Genomic DNA, 12671 nt, shown 5'->3' on the forward strand with positions numbered 1-12671 from the left:
CAGTGACAGTTATGGAGAGAAAAACAGACAAAGGAATTGGATGAGTCTTGGCTTTGAGCTGGATTTCATAATGACCTTATTTATGCATAGCTTTTTAAACTGAATTTAACATTTGTGAACAGCTGCACATGAATAGCACGGGACAACAAAATTCATTCCTTGGACCCAATCCAAAGCCAATTAAAATAAGTGGAAAATTTCCATGTGTTCTGATGAGCTCTTATCCTTGAACCAGACAAAGTTTGGCCCCAAATGGTATAGGAATATCAAGCTTCAATTCCTGAGACTCAATTGAAAGGCTTCAATTGTTTATGAGGATATAATCTATATCCACTGAGAGGCTTCTGTTTGTTCTTTTGTGTGTGTGTGGCTTTTTCCATCTTTGGTTGTGTAACTTAGTGATAATGGCATTAATGGTACTCATGAAGTGACTGTGCTCAAGCTCACAAATTATTTGCTTTAGGACTTGCTAATAGATGATTAGATTGAACTAAGGAAACCCAGATGCTTCCATATCTGAAACAGTCTCTGGATGGGTCATTCACCTGTACATACAGGTAGAGAATGTCAGCATGTGCTGCGTGTTCACAAGGAAAACAGGACTACAGTGCCTGAACTTGCTGTTCCATAGAATCTTTTGCCCTGTATGTTTTTGAATTCCTATTATTCCATGGGAGAAAGCAGGTTTCTCTCATCTCTGCTCACTAGTTGCATGGACACATACACCAAAAATATAGACAGGGCAGCCTCCCTGCCTCACTCCACATAGTGCTACTATCACAGGTACTAACAGACTTGGCTGATAACCCACAGAAGTGCCCCTCAGGTGCACAAGCCCCTGCTGCCTCAGCAGCCTCAAATTCTCAATAAGCAACCAGTTTTCTAAACTAGGTTTATGCATTCTAAATGGAAAACTGTGGGACTGTTTCCTAATAGATAACACAAAGATCTTCAGTGCAAAGGGATTTTTTGTTCAGGATTTCAGTAGGGTGATGAGGGTGGCTCTGATCTGTCTACATGCTGAGCATTTGCTGTTTATGGTCTGATTTTACACTGTGCTTCACCTGAGCCACTGTGCAAAATGACTTTTTAAAATAAGGTGGTGGTGAAGGTTAATATTTTATATTTAAGCACATAATTTGGTCAAATTTTTCTGACCTAAAGAAATCCTACACATACAGGCTATGATATATGGGCTTTTTATTAGGCATACCCAGACATACTCAGGCATACCCAGACATTGGGACTCATCAAGTAAACCATGGGAGATAACTTCCAGCTTCAAGGACAGATTTCTGGTTTCTTGGGGGTTTGATTTATATTGTTTTCATGTAAATGTAGACTGTCTTATAGGAAAGAAAACTCTGAAATGAATGCTGGAATTTAATGCCTGACACTGTCTGTTTTGTGTAAATGAAAGAGCAACATGAAAGCTGCATTTTTCCAAATGCCAATGTACATTGTTGAAATGCTAATATGATGGAGCAGAAAGTGACAGACATAGGAAAGGTGGAAGTCTGAGGATTGTAAATGCTTACTTCAAAACACAGATGGGAGTTCAAATGTGTGGTGTTCTAATATGTCCTGTTCAAGCACATTATTTTTGTCTTTACAGAAAAGCAAGTAGACAGAGGTTTAATGTCTCCTACTCTTTTACAAACACAAAGTGACATTAAGAAAAAATCCATCTTCTGACACAAAAAGTCTCACTGTGTTTGTTGACTTCTATATTGGCCTTTTTAAGGTAAATCAGGCTATTTAACCATGAAATGTCCTCTAGGAGGAAGAATATTGATCAAAATGATGGTGGGTTTGTGTCCTGGGTTGTATATCCATATCTCTGTTACCACAGTGGTAACAGAGAGCAGCAGAGCACTTCCTGCAAGTGTTCTTCTTGACTTAACATCTTTTCTCCGTCTGTGTCAGGCTGACATAGTGCAAGCTTGTGTGCGGAAGTGGTGCAGATTATTTTCACTGGGCTTTTTAGATATTTCCTTTGGTTTTCTGTCCTCTACCACTTGCCACTCCCCACAACCCTTTTCTGCGTTATATCCTTATACTTCCTACCTTCTTAATGCCTAACTTGACTCTTTCCTGTTTTATATTGGGCTGTTTCCAGCTTTGCTTTCTTCATTTCTCAGATCTATCCTGTTTCTTCCCATGCCATGCACACACATTTCCACTGCAATTTAAACGTCTGACATCTTCTGGTGATATCTGTTGCAATTGGGATGCTCTTTACTTTCCCCATCTTTTGCAGCAACCACACACATCATACTGCCTCCTCCCTCCCACCACAGCTCAGGACCTCTTTCCCATGTCTGTGTCCTTCCTCTCCTTCTTCTTGCTTCATTTGTCTAAAAATGACCATCACATGCCTAATACCACCACATTGTGGCTTGCTCCCTCCTGTCTTTTGGCCTCCAAATATTTTTGTACTTTTACTTGCTTCTTTACTGGCTGTTGTTTACTCAACCTGCTCTTTTTCTCACGCTATATGCCTGAATCGAATTTTTAGATGTAGATTTTGGGATATTTGTCTCATATTTTTTCTGTTTATCCATTTTCCATTTCTACCCACACATTCCATTTCTGCTGAATAGCAGTTTGCATAATTGTTTCCTCTTCCATTTCTACTGCAATCCTCCATATAGCTCCTTCCTCTTCCTCTACTGTCTTCCCATTCATCTCCAATGAACATGACTTCCTTGAATGCTTAGTCAAAAACAACATTCTTTGTTTCCCCTTGACTGTAGCCCTGATTCAATTTCCCTTATTCCTCCAAATTGTGGGGATTTGTTCACTAGCTTAGCAAATTTTCAACTTTTCAACTTTTCAGCTTCCTTTCAAGGAAGGAAGACAGAACTGACAGTACTTAAACAGGATCAACTGCATCATTCTGAGGGGGAAAAAAAGTAGTTCAAAGGTTATTTTCATGACACTGAACGTTTAATTTCATAAAGCTTTGGGTCTCAGCAAAAGAACATGATATAGCATCTGCCTCTCCCTTGTATACTCCACATATAAAGCATTGGAAACCTGGCTGTGTATTGTATAATAGTTTTTGTTCAAAGGAATAAAAAGGCATTTGGGCACAGTTATATTAATCATTTGTGTCACTTAAGTCTCTATTGTGTCATGTTTTTGTATGAGCATGGATGTTTTCACCTCAAATCTCACTAATTTGTGCTACTTGAAGTTAAGTCTCAGCATTATTAATTTAGTGAGGGTTTTATTTGCAGAAGTCATCTTCAAATTTCCATCTGTTCGTCTGAATGACGGCTACTCATATTAGCTCTCCTGAAGGAAACTACATGCCAAGAAAGCCTGATGATCCAATTATCAGTGTCTAACACTTTCCTTTATCAGAAAAAAAAACAAGTCCCTCTGTCACTGATTAAAAGCTTCCCTGCTTGCACCCCGACAACTTTCTTTGAGAGGACCTTGAATGAACCAAGGCTTTGAGCTGGATATACCCACAGCTTTTCATTAAAGTGAACACATTAAAACTACCACAATTGTGTTCTCAATATCTAAATTTATGTTTTACTAGCAGAGGAATACAAAAGAATAAAGTAAGTTTTTAAAGACACAACAATCATTTCTGCTTAGGAGAGAGATTTAAAAAAAATGTCTTTTGATAATGATTCTACCTGGCTCGGTCATAATTTCTCCTCTGTGCTGCCTTCAATTGCTGGTTCATATTTTACCAAAGGGATCTCACCCTTGGGTGGTGCAATATTTCCTCTTCCTGAGGACTTCAGATTGCAGCAGGCAGAATAAAGCAAACAGGCAGGTTTCCTGCTGCTCAGCCACAAAGTATTAGTGCTGCATGATTAACAACAATACAGTCAATAAGGGAAAACAAACATATTCAAAAGTTCTTGCATCAACTATGCAGAACAGTGCTGGTTCAGCGCATCTGTAAGTCCATGAATTACTGGGACTTGTTATCCACAGCTCACTCTATAATGTATATTTGTGCAACAGCTGTGAGGTGCTCTGGCAGCTATGCTCTTCCTTCCGGAAGAGACTCAAATGGAGCCTGTGGTTGTCACTGCTCTGCCTGTGCAGGGCTGAGATCCATTTCTCCTGCTGCTTTATTCTACCACCAACCAAACCTCCAGATGGAGGGGAGGCTTCACACCTCAAAAGCACAGTTTTGTTTTCTGGATCAAATCTACCAGGTATCATGCTCATTTCAAATTAAGGGACATGTTTCAAAAACTAAGTACTTGTGAAAGCACCTTTCCTGTACTTTCTGCACATAACCCCAATAAAACAAAAGGGACAAGGAAGGGCATGCCACTGGCAGGGTGTTCTGAAAGAAAAAATAGCCCTCCCTATCATGCATTAGCTTGTTTATGAGTCTGTCATTATGAGTCACTAGCTGCCTGCCACATACTCTATCTGCCATTCTGTTGTGTATGAAGCTTGATTCTGAGGGATAAACAAAAAAGAGAGATGATAATCAAGCTGAGAATAACTTTCTCATGGACAAGGTGTTTATGGACTCTGTGGGGAGAGCCAGTAGAACCCTATGGGAAATAATAGAGTGAAACTAGCATAACAACCCACTCTGGGAGACCCTCCCACACCCCAAGTGACAGCTGGCTATGTGTTATAGCATTTTCTTTTGCCATAGCACAATTGATGAAGATACTGTACATTATTTTTCAAAAATATGGCGGTGGAGGAATTAAAACCAGAAGAGTTAATCAAAATCCCAGCTACAGTAGCACATCTTTTAAGAAAATTCTCTGGTCACTGGATTTGAAATTTTAATATTTTTATTACAGTAAACATTTATTTTAATTCTTTGTGTCTCATTTAAAACATCTGACCAAAAAAGCCCCAATACAACCCAAAACCCTAAAGCCCAAAAATCACATACATCTTCCTTGATGTAATAAGAAAATAATTGTATCTATTATCAGTATCAGAGGAATGAAAATACAGATAGGAAAGAAAGGAGTTTTATTTTCAATTCATAATTGAAAAGGAGAGGAAAAATTAAGTTCAAAGGAGTAGAAGGTGGTGCACTTATCAGCAGTGATGTGTACACCCCCTAAATGAAAATGAGTAACACATGAGAATGCTGGAGACAGAAACTCTTGTGTAGCATCCATACACAGACATTACTCTATTGCCAGTTTACTCACAGAAATGGTGCAGTATTATGTGAAATTGCAGTAATATTGAATAGACTGGTTTTTTCTAATGGAAGATGTATTAATGAAAAGCAATATCTCAAAACCTCTGTTAGTGTAGTATGAGCTGCTAACAAGCAAATTCAAATACAACCCTTGATACAAAATAAAATCAAGTAATGCAAAACAAATTCAAGCAAAGGTATATGTTAAAGAATCACACCCTACAGATTCTATGGAAAATCACAGAGTGAAACTAGCACAACAACCCACTCTGAGAGACCCTCCCACACCCCAGGTGATTGCTGGCTATGTGTTATAGGACTTTCTTTTGCCAGGGCACAATTGATCAAGATAGTACGTGGCAACATTAGATGCTGTGTTCACGTTTCAACACATACATGGGTATCATAATCTGATAATTAATCTCACTCCTCCCATGCCTGGAAATGGTGCCCCCCAAGAATATCCACACCTTAGAGTAAAGGTGTCAAGTGTCTTTCAGCCAAGTAAGGTAGTCAAAGATGGTTAAGAAAGCAGAAACATCAGGATCATTTATGAAAAACAACAATAAAGATATCAACAAATTTCAAAAGCACACACATAAAAAGTGTTTCCAAAAAAATCTGTACACTCTCATTAGGTAAAGTAAAAAGTCATGTAGAATTTCCTGTGGAAACTTCGAAAGTCAAATGGATTTCCTTTTTGCATCCAGTTGTGCCAAATGCTCTATGAACTAAGAGAGAATATGAAAAGAAATCATTAGCTTCTGAAAATACTTTAAAATAACATGGTAAATAAGGAAATGCAGGATCTAAAGTAAGAGAACTGTCAGGGTTTTTTTGGAGTCAACATAGTCCTCTGAACAGCATGTCCAAAACTAATCATAAGGTAAATGATAACTTTCTGGATACAAGCTAAAATGCAGGAGATAAACTAATTTGAAGTAGTATTGAAAACATATGCTAAGAAAATGCATACAAACAGCAGTGCAAAGCAGAGGCTGTAGAAGCCATGCAAATCAATACAGTGTGTGGAAGGATCAAGGAAGATAAAGTCAGAACAAAACCTGTGCTGAAAAGATCTCTCTCAAACACATATTGCTGCAAAAATAGAATGGACTACAGAGAATTATTGGCAACCCCAAATCAATTTGTTGAAAGGTTCCCATCTATTTTAAAGGTGACAAAGTATGGGAACAATTTTAATCCCATTTCTCCATTCGTGGCCATGAAGTGTCACACAAGCAATACCAACAATGCTACTTTCTTTTAACCAACAGTGTTCTTGAAACTGCTAAAATTCCGAAAACACCACCAAAATTTCAGTGACCTAATGGGAACTACCTCTCCTTGCTCTTTACCAAATCGTTTATATTGATTTACAAGGATGGGTTGGCCCCTTTTTACAGTTCCTACTCATTCTTGCCCCTTCCAAAAGCAACTGAACAGGTGGTATGAGGTAATCTGTGTCCTTACCTAGGACAAGTAGGAAATATATAAATTGAACAGTATCTTGAAATGTCAAGTTTCATGACTTCCTCAGGATCAGAATCCCTCAGACAAGAAGAAAAGAAATTCTCCTTTTTCTTTATCAGGAAGTCATCTGTATTGCCACAAAAACTCAGCTGCTAGCTTGTACTGACTATCTCCTGTCCAGTTGGTTATTATAAAAACATTGAAAATATTCTCCCTGGTTTAAGGCTATACTCTTCGTTTTCGTCTCCACTGGCCTGGGAGCCTTATTTTCACCAGCTTCAAAACTAGAAGCTGAAAAATGACTTTAAAGCAATGAGTTGGTGTGGGCCTCTGTAGTCCCTCAGTCACAAAGCATTCATGGCCTGAGTCAGGATCTCCTCACAGTACTGTACAATGTCATTTCTCCATACCAAACTGTTTGAATCTGATCTGCATATTCTGTTTTACGTCAATGTATAACTCTGTTATTCCATTTTACGTCAATGTATAACTCCTTTGTTATAGTAAATGAGGTCCAAAGATCGCCAAAGAAAGTACACAAATCATATTATTCTCGGTAAACAAATGCGTTCCCCTAAATAACCTTTATTCCCATGTTGCTTGTGAAGTTACCTGAACAAGTCCCCTAGTAGGAACTCAGTCCTGGTCTGTGAACTGATGTACAGAGAACAAGAAAAACTAAGGAAAAGCAGACATACAGTCTTTCCTAAGGTGTTGCAGACTGCGTTGTGCTCACTCTGCTGAGATTATCCTGAATGTAAACTTCAGTGCTGTGAACAGAAAATGCATCTTCAGCATTTATTGCTCAGAGACAGATGTAAATGGCCTTTGGATTACTGTACATTAGTGACTGAAGGAAGGCTTAAGCATCCAATTCACAGAGGGAGATTCTCTTGATTAAAAATGACAAAATATTTTAGTCCTTCGGCTGCTTTAAATCAGAACTTTCAACTCTTGCAGTTTTCATTGGTCTGACAACACCTGATGTTTTGCTTATGACCTACAAGTGTGTGATCATAATAATGTTTTAGTTTTGCTTTCCTTTACATATACCTTTCCAGATTTCAGTTTTATACACTGAACAAATAGCAAACAAGAAAAGCAAAATTACTTGTGCACAATATAATTTCAAAGGAGACGCCTAGTTTTGTGGATCTGAACAAATCAGATTTTGTGGATCTTTCAGACACATGAACACAGTACATGTCTTTCAGAACTACATTGAAACTAAACCTCTTTCTGAAACAAAGATTATAAACTATTGGTCACGTAGTTAGTGCCCATTACCTCCTGTAAGGAAAAAGTAAAATATAAATAAAGTATATATAAATATATATTAAAAAGTAAAATAAAAATATAAGCTAAAATACTTGTATTTCTTTTCTCCTGAGGAAGAATGTCTTAGGCATGGCTCTGATACTGTAAATGAAAAGACTGAAAAGGATGAAAAAAATCGCATTAAAATATGTTTCATAACACTTTTTTATATATTTGCTTTTTAGCCTTCTAGTTGGGACTGTATCTTTTATCCTTTCAGCTTGCTTGAATGTTACTTCATTTCAAGCAATTAGTTTGAATTTTTCTTACATTTTACTTTATTGTATGTTTGTTCTGTCAATCAGTGAGATGATTTTGTTTTACTTAAAAATATTATCCTCCTGTCAATAGCCGATGCAATCAAAGACTCTCAGTACTGTGCAGGTTAATTCTTCCATTTTACTTATTTTATAAAGAAAAAAATGTGTGTGCAGGGATTGAAAAATACCTCACAAGGAAGAATTAAGAAGTTAGTGTAGTTTAGTCTGCACTTTCCTTCTTGCTGGTTAAAAGAGAAATACTGGCAAATAGACCCTAGTCAACCACAGTAAGCTGCTTATCCCTGTTTTTTAGTAAAGAATTTTGAAGATTTTACTGGATTATTTTGCATTGAAAAATTTTTTGTTGAAACTGGTATTTTCATGGGAAACTGCTAGCAGGAAAAAAAGGTCTGAAAAAGTGAAAATTCAAATCAGTGAATATGTTCTTTCTACTAAAACAATTAGCAAAAATATAATGGACATCTATATAATATACATTATTATTTATATTTGGTATAACACCTTAGGAAAGAAAACAGAAAAAGTAATCTTCAAAAAATATTTCAAAAACGTGGCTGAATATTTTAGTCTTATTTAATTAAAAATATTTAAATAAATACATTCTCATGTAAACCGATTTAATTTCATACTTGTGGGGGTTGCATTACATGAGTGTAGACTGAGCTTGAAGATATTACAGGAATCAAAATAAATTAAACTATGCACTGCTATGCTGCGGATCCCAGTTATGAGGAAAGACTGAGGAAAGACTTAGTTTTTTTGAGTAAGTGAAAATTCAATATATTCTTAACAGAACTAAAACATGATGTGCTTTCTCACAATTCTTTTAAACTCTTCAAAAAGTTTGTACCAGGGGAAGTCCTTTCTCACTTTGCAGGATTGCCACTCCAGACCTTGAAGAGTTGTATATTTTCTCTAAAAGTGCAGTTGATAGTGAGGAAAAAACAAATGGTATAAAACAACCATCACAGCATTTTTGTAGGAGCCCTAATTATGACTCTCTTACACTATATTTTAAAAAGAAAATTAGCTAGAAGATACTAAGGTAAGCACGAACACAATATCAAGCTAAAAAGTCCTTTTCATTGAAATTTTATTTTAGTGACAAAAATCTTTTAAATACTATTTTTCAGGTAGAGTTGAATTATTTTAACTGCATATTTATCTCCATTTAACAAAAAAAAACTCACAAAAAATGTGAAATGTTGACATAATTTTTATTCATTTTTGTTACAGTTACAAAATTATTTGTGTCAGAAAAAAACCTCAGTCTTCTTTGTTTATCTTTAAAACTTCTTAATATAATTATTTCTGTTCCTGGAACAGAGCTAAACCCAATATATTGTAATGGAGTATTGGGTCAGTTTGACATTCACATCATGGAACAGACAGGTAACCTGAAGGAGCCTCTGAAATTCGGGATAGATTCGTAGCATCAGGTTTGGCCAGTGATTTGAAATCACACAATAGAATTGAAAAGGTCCTACTGAATTTATTCGTGCCTGGGGCAAAACATTCTATTTTGCAGTAAAAATATATATTGAAATAATACTTGTTCAAATAACTTTATTATGATTTCCTTTATCATCTAACACTCCACAAGCTAAATAGAATATTTTAATTATGAAATTGCTAAAGCAATTAATTTCAATTCTCTTTACTAAAAATCCAGGATGCAAAATGGTAAGTAAAACACAGAAGGATACAATTACATAAACTGTGGGTGATATTCTTAACTCATGCAAACAAGAGAGGCAAAGGGAGTGTTAAAGCTTCACTGCTAGCCTCAGTTAAGAATGAGGTCAATTACCAGAACTTTTGAGGTTCTAGTAAGGAAATTAAATTATTCAAGTTGGTCATAATCCATAAGCAGTTTTGCAGTCCACATGCAATTTTTGTTAAAGTGCTACAGCTTTAGGAACATGTTGCATGATTATGTACATAACTGCCTATTCTCTCCCTTTTCTGAGTAAATTTGGAAAATGCATAAGGGGCCAATCTTTTTCAGCACTAAGCCTGGTCTGCACTGACCCTTCTGTTCTTCCAGAACTATCCTGGCTGGCCAGCAGCTCAAAAGAGCTTTGATGGCTTTGGGTCTGCAGCCAGGGAAGGAATATACAGCTGTGTTAGTATGGCAGGCTTCCACCTGCACCTCCTTTCAAGTGAGATGATAGTCTCACTTTGAATTTCCTAAAACTGAGAGTCAGTGCATCTAACAGAAAGCAACAGAAAACTCTTTTTTTTTTTCCCCTGAGCACACAAAGGGCAATAATTCTTCTTCACCTGATTTTCCTAACTAATAGACAGGAAAAGGAAGAAATCAGTGGAATGCTCTTATACATTAGGTTGAAGGGAAAATCTACATTGATTTTTACCTTCCCTTTTATTGCATACAAGTACACATAAATAAGATATCTCATTTAGAAAATTAGAAAGCAGCTCACTTATTATTTTCTACTCCAGTTTTCAAGCCAACAGGTTGTGTATTCCACCCACAAAATGGACAAAGAACAAGTGTCAGGAGTCTCAGCATGGCAGGCAGTGGCAGGAGCACTGCAGCAAAGCCACAGCACTGGTAGGGAGGGGGCCCTGAATGAATACCAAGCAACAGGAGAGGTCCTGGTGGAGGCCTGGTTCCACAAGCAACTTTGTGAATTATTTAAGATAATTAAAAAATTGATTGGACATGACATCAAAGGAATTTCCAGACCAGGGCCACAAAACATGGAGAGTAATGCTGTGGTGAGTATGCTTGACCTGATGCATCAGAGAAGAGCTCTGGCAAAACCTCTGCACAACAGTTCCCTCTGCTCATGCAATTCAAAACCAAATTTTGTCTTAAACAATGTAAAATAACCAAAATTTTGGGTTGTGGAAGGAGAAGGGTTTTCAGCAGTCTTTTCTGATTTTTTATTTTTCAGCTTTCAGATGATGCGGTGAGGGATGTGTGGTGAGATTTTTTCCTGATGAAGTTCAGCAGATTTTTTTGTGGTTATATAATGTATTTACTTTTTTAGGCAAAGTTCTCTTGGGTGAGTTTTATCCTTGTTTATTTTTTCACAGCTTTTCTCTCCCATACCCAGCACAACACCCTGAAGTTCCCTTGGAAATTATTCACCTATTGGCCTGATTGTTTCAATTTTTTTTCAGGTTCCTTAGCAGAAGAATGAAGATTCTAATCCTTGGGCTGATAGCTTCTTAAATTGTAGACCTATATTTTCTGTGAAAGCCAGTAAATAATTGGTTTTTGTTTTCTGGAACAGGTTGCCCAGATATGTTGTGGAGCCTCCCTTACTGGAGATATTCAAGAATCATTTGGAAGTAATCCTCTGCAATGTGCTCCAGGATGACCCTGCTTGAGCAGGAAGGGTGGACCAGATGATCCACTGTGGTCCTTGCAATCTTTGTCCATTCTGTGATTCTGTGCTGTGAGGGATCTGTATACTGAACCACGTGATATGGAGAAAAAGAATAAAGGTCCTAGATCGCTTTCCCTTTTCCATATTTGTGCCGTGAATTCAATGAAATTTAAATTAATTACAGTAAAATGTTCCTTTTAAGTGGGGAATCACCTAAATCATACACAATAGACTACATGCATCCACTGAATAATTCCAATGATTTTAAAAGGATTATTTTAGAGTTTAACTTTGCACAATACATGCAACAGCTCATAACCCTTTATGAAGATAATACTCACAAGTTTAAACAGTACAGTGTCCTGAATTTCTTGGGAGGCTACAAATGGTCCCTCAGTGCTCATTAGCAGGCTATAGTTCCTCCAATCAAGGGTTTCTGAAGCAAGAGCATTATAGTTCTATTTGCACATAAGCTGCTGATCTATCCAGGAAAAAGTAATATTCAGCATTAATTTATACATAAAGTATAAGAAAAAAACATTCCAAAACAAAGAAAACAAGAAGGTAATAAACCATATTTTTGTGTAAACAAAGGGAAAATATGCCATCACAATTTCCCAAATTAGCAGAAATGGCTTCAGCAGTCACTGTCTAAGAAAGTACAAAGCTGAGGAAGTGGCAGTACTGATGTTGCCAGTTCTGTGATACTGATTAGTCTTAATTCATTGTGAGAAATTTCTCAGACTGCTGGCAGTTAATAGGTTAGCTGCTCATCTGAGACCTAATTTACAAGAAGAATTAAAAGGTCGAGCATGCTGATAGTGGGAGGAGTTGGGAGCCTAATGAAAATGCAGCAGAAACTTTTTGAATTACTTAAGATAATTAAAAAATTGGTTGGACAGGACATAAAAGGAATTTCCAGACCAGAGCCACAAAACACGGAGAGTAATGCTGTGGTGAGTATGCTTGACCCGACGCATCACAGAAGAGCTCTGGCAAAACCTCTGCACAACAGTTCCCTCAGCTCAGGAAAGATACCTCATGCCAGTTACACAATGAGACTACATTTCTACACAAAGCTTTCCT

This window comes from Camarhynchus parvulus, chromosome 1A (assembly GCF_901933205.1).
Source record: "Camarhynchus parvulus chromosome 1A, STF_HiC, whole genome shotgun sequence".
NCBI lineage: Eukaryota > Metazoa > Chordata > Aves > Passeriformes > Thraupidae > Camarhynchus > Camarhynchus parvulus.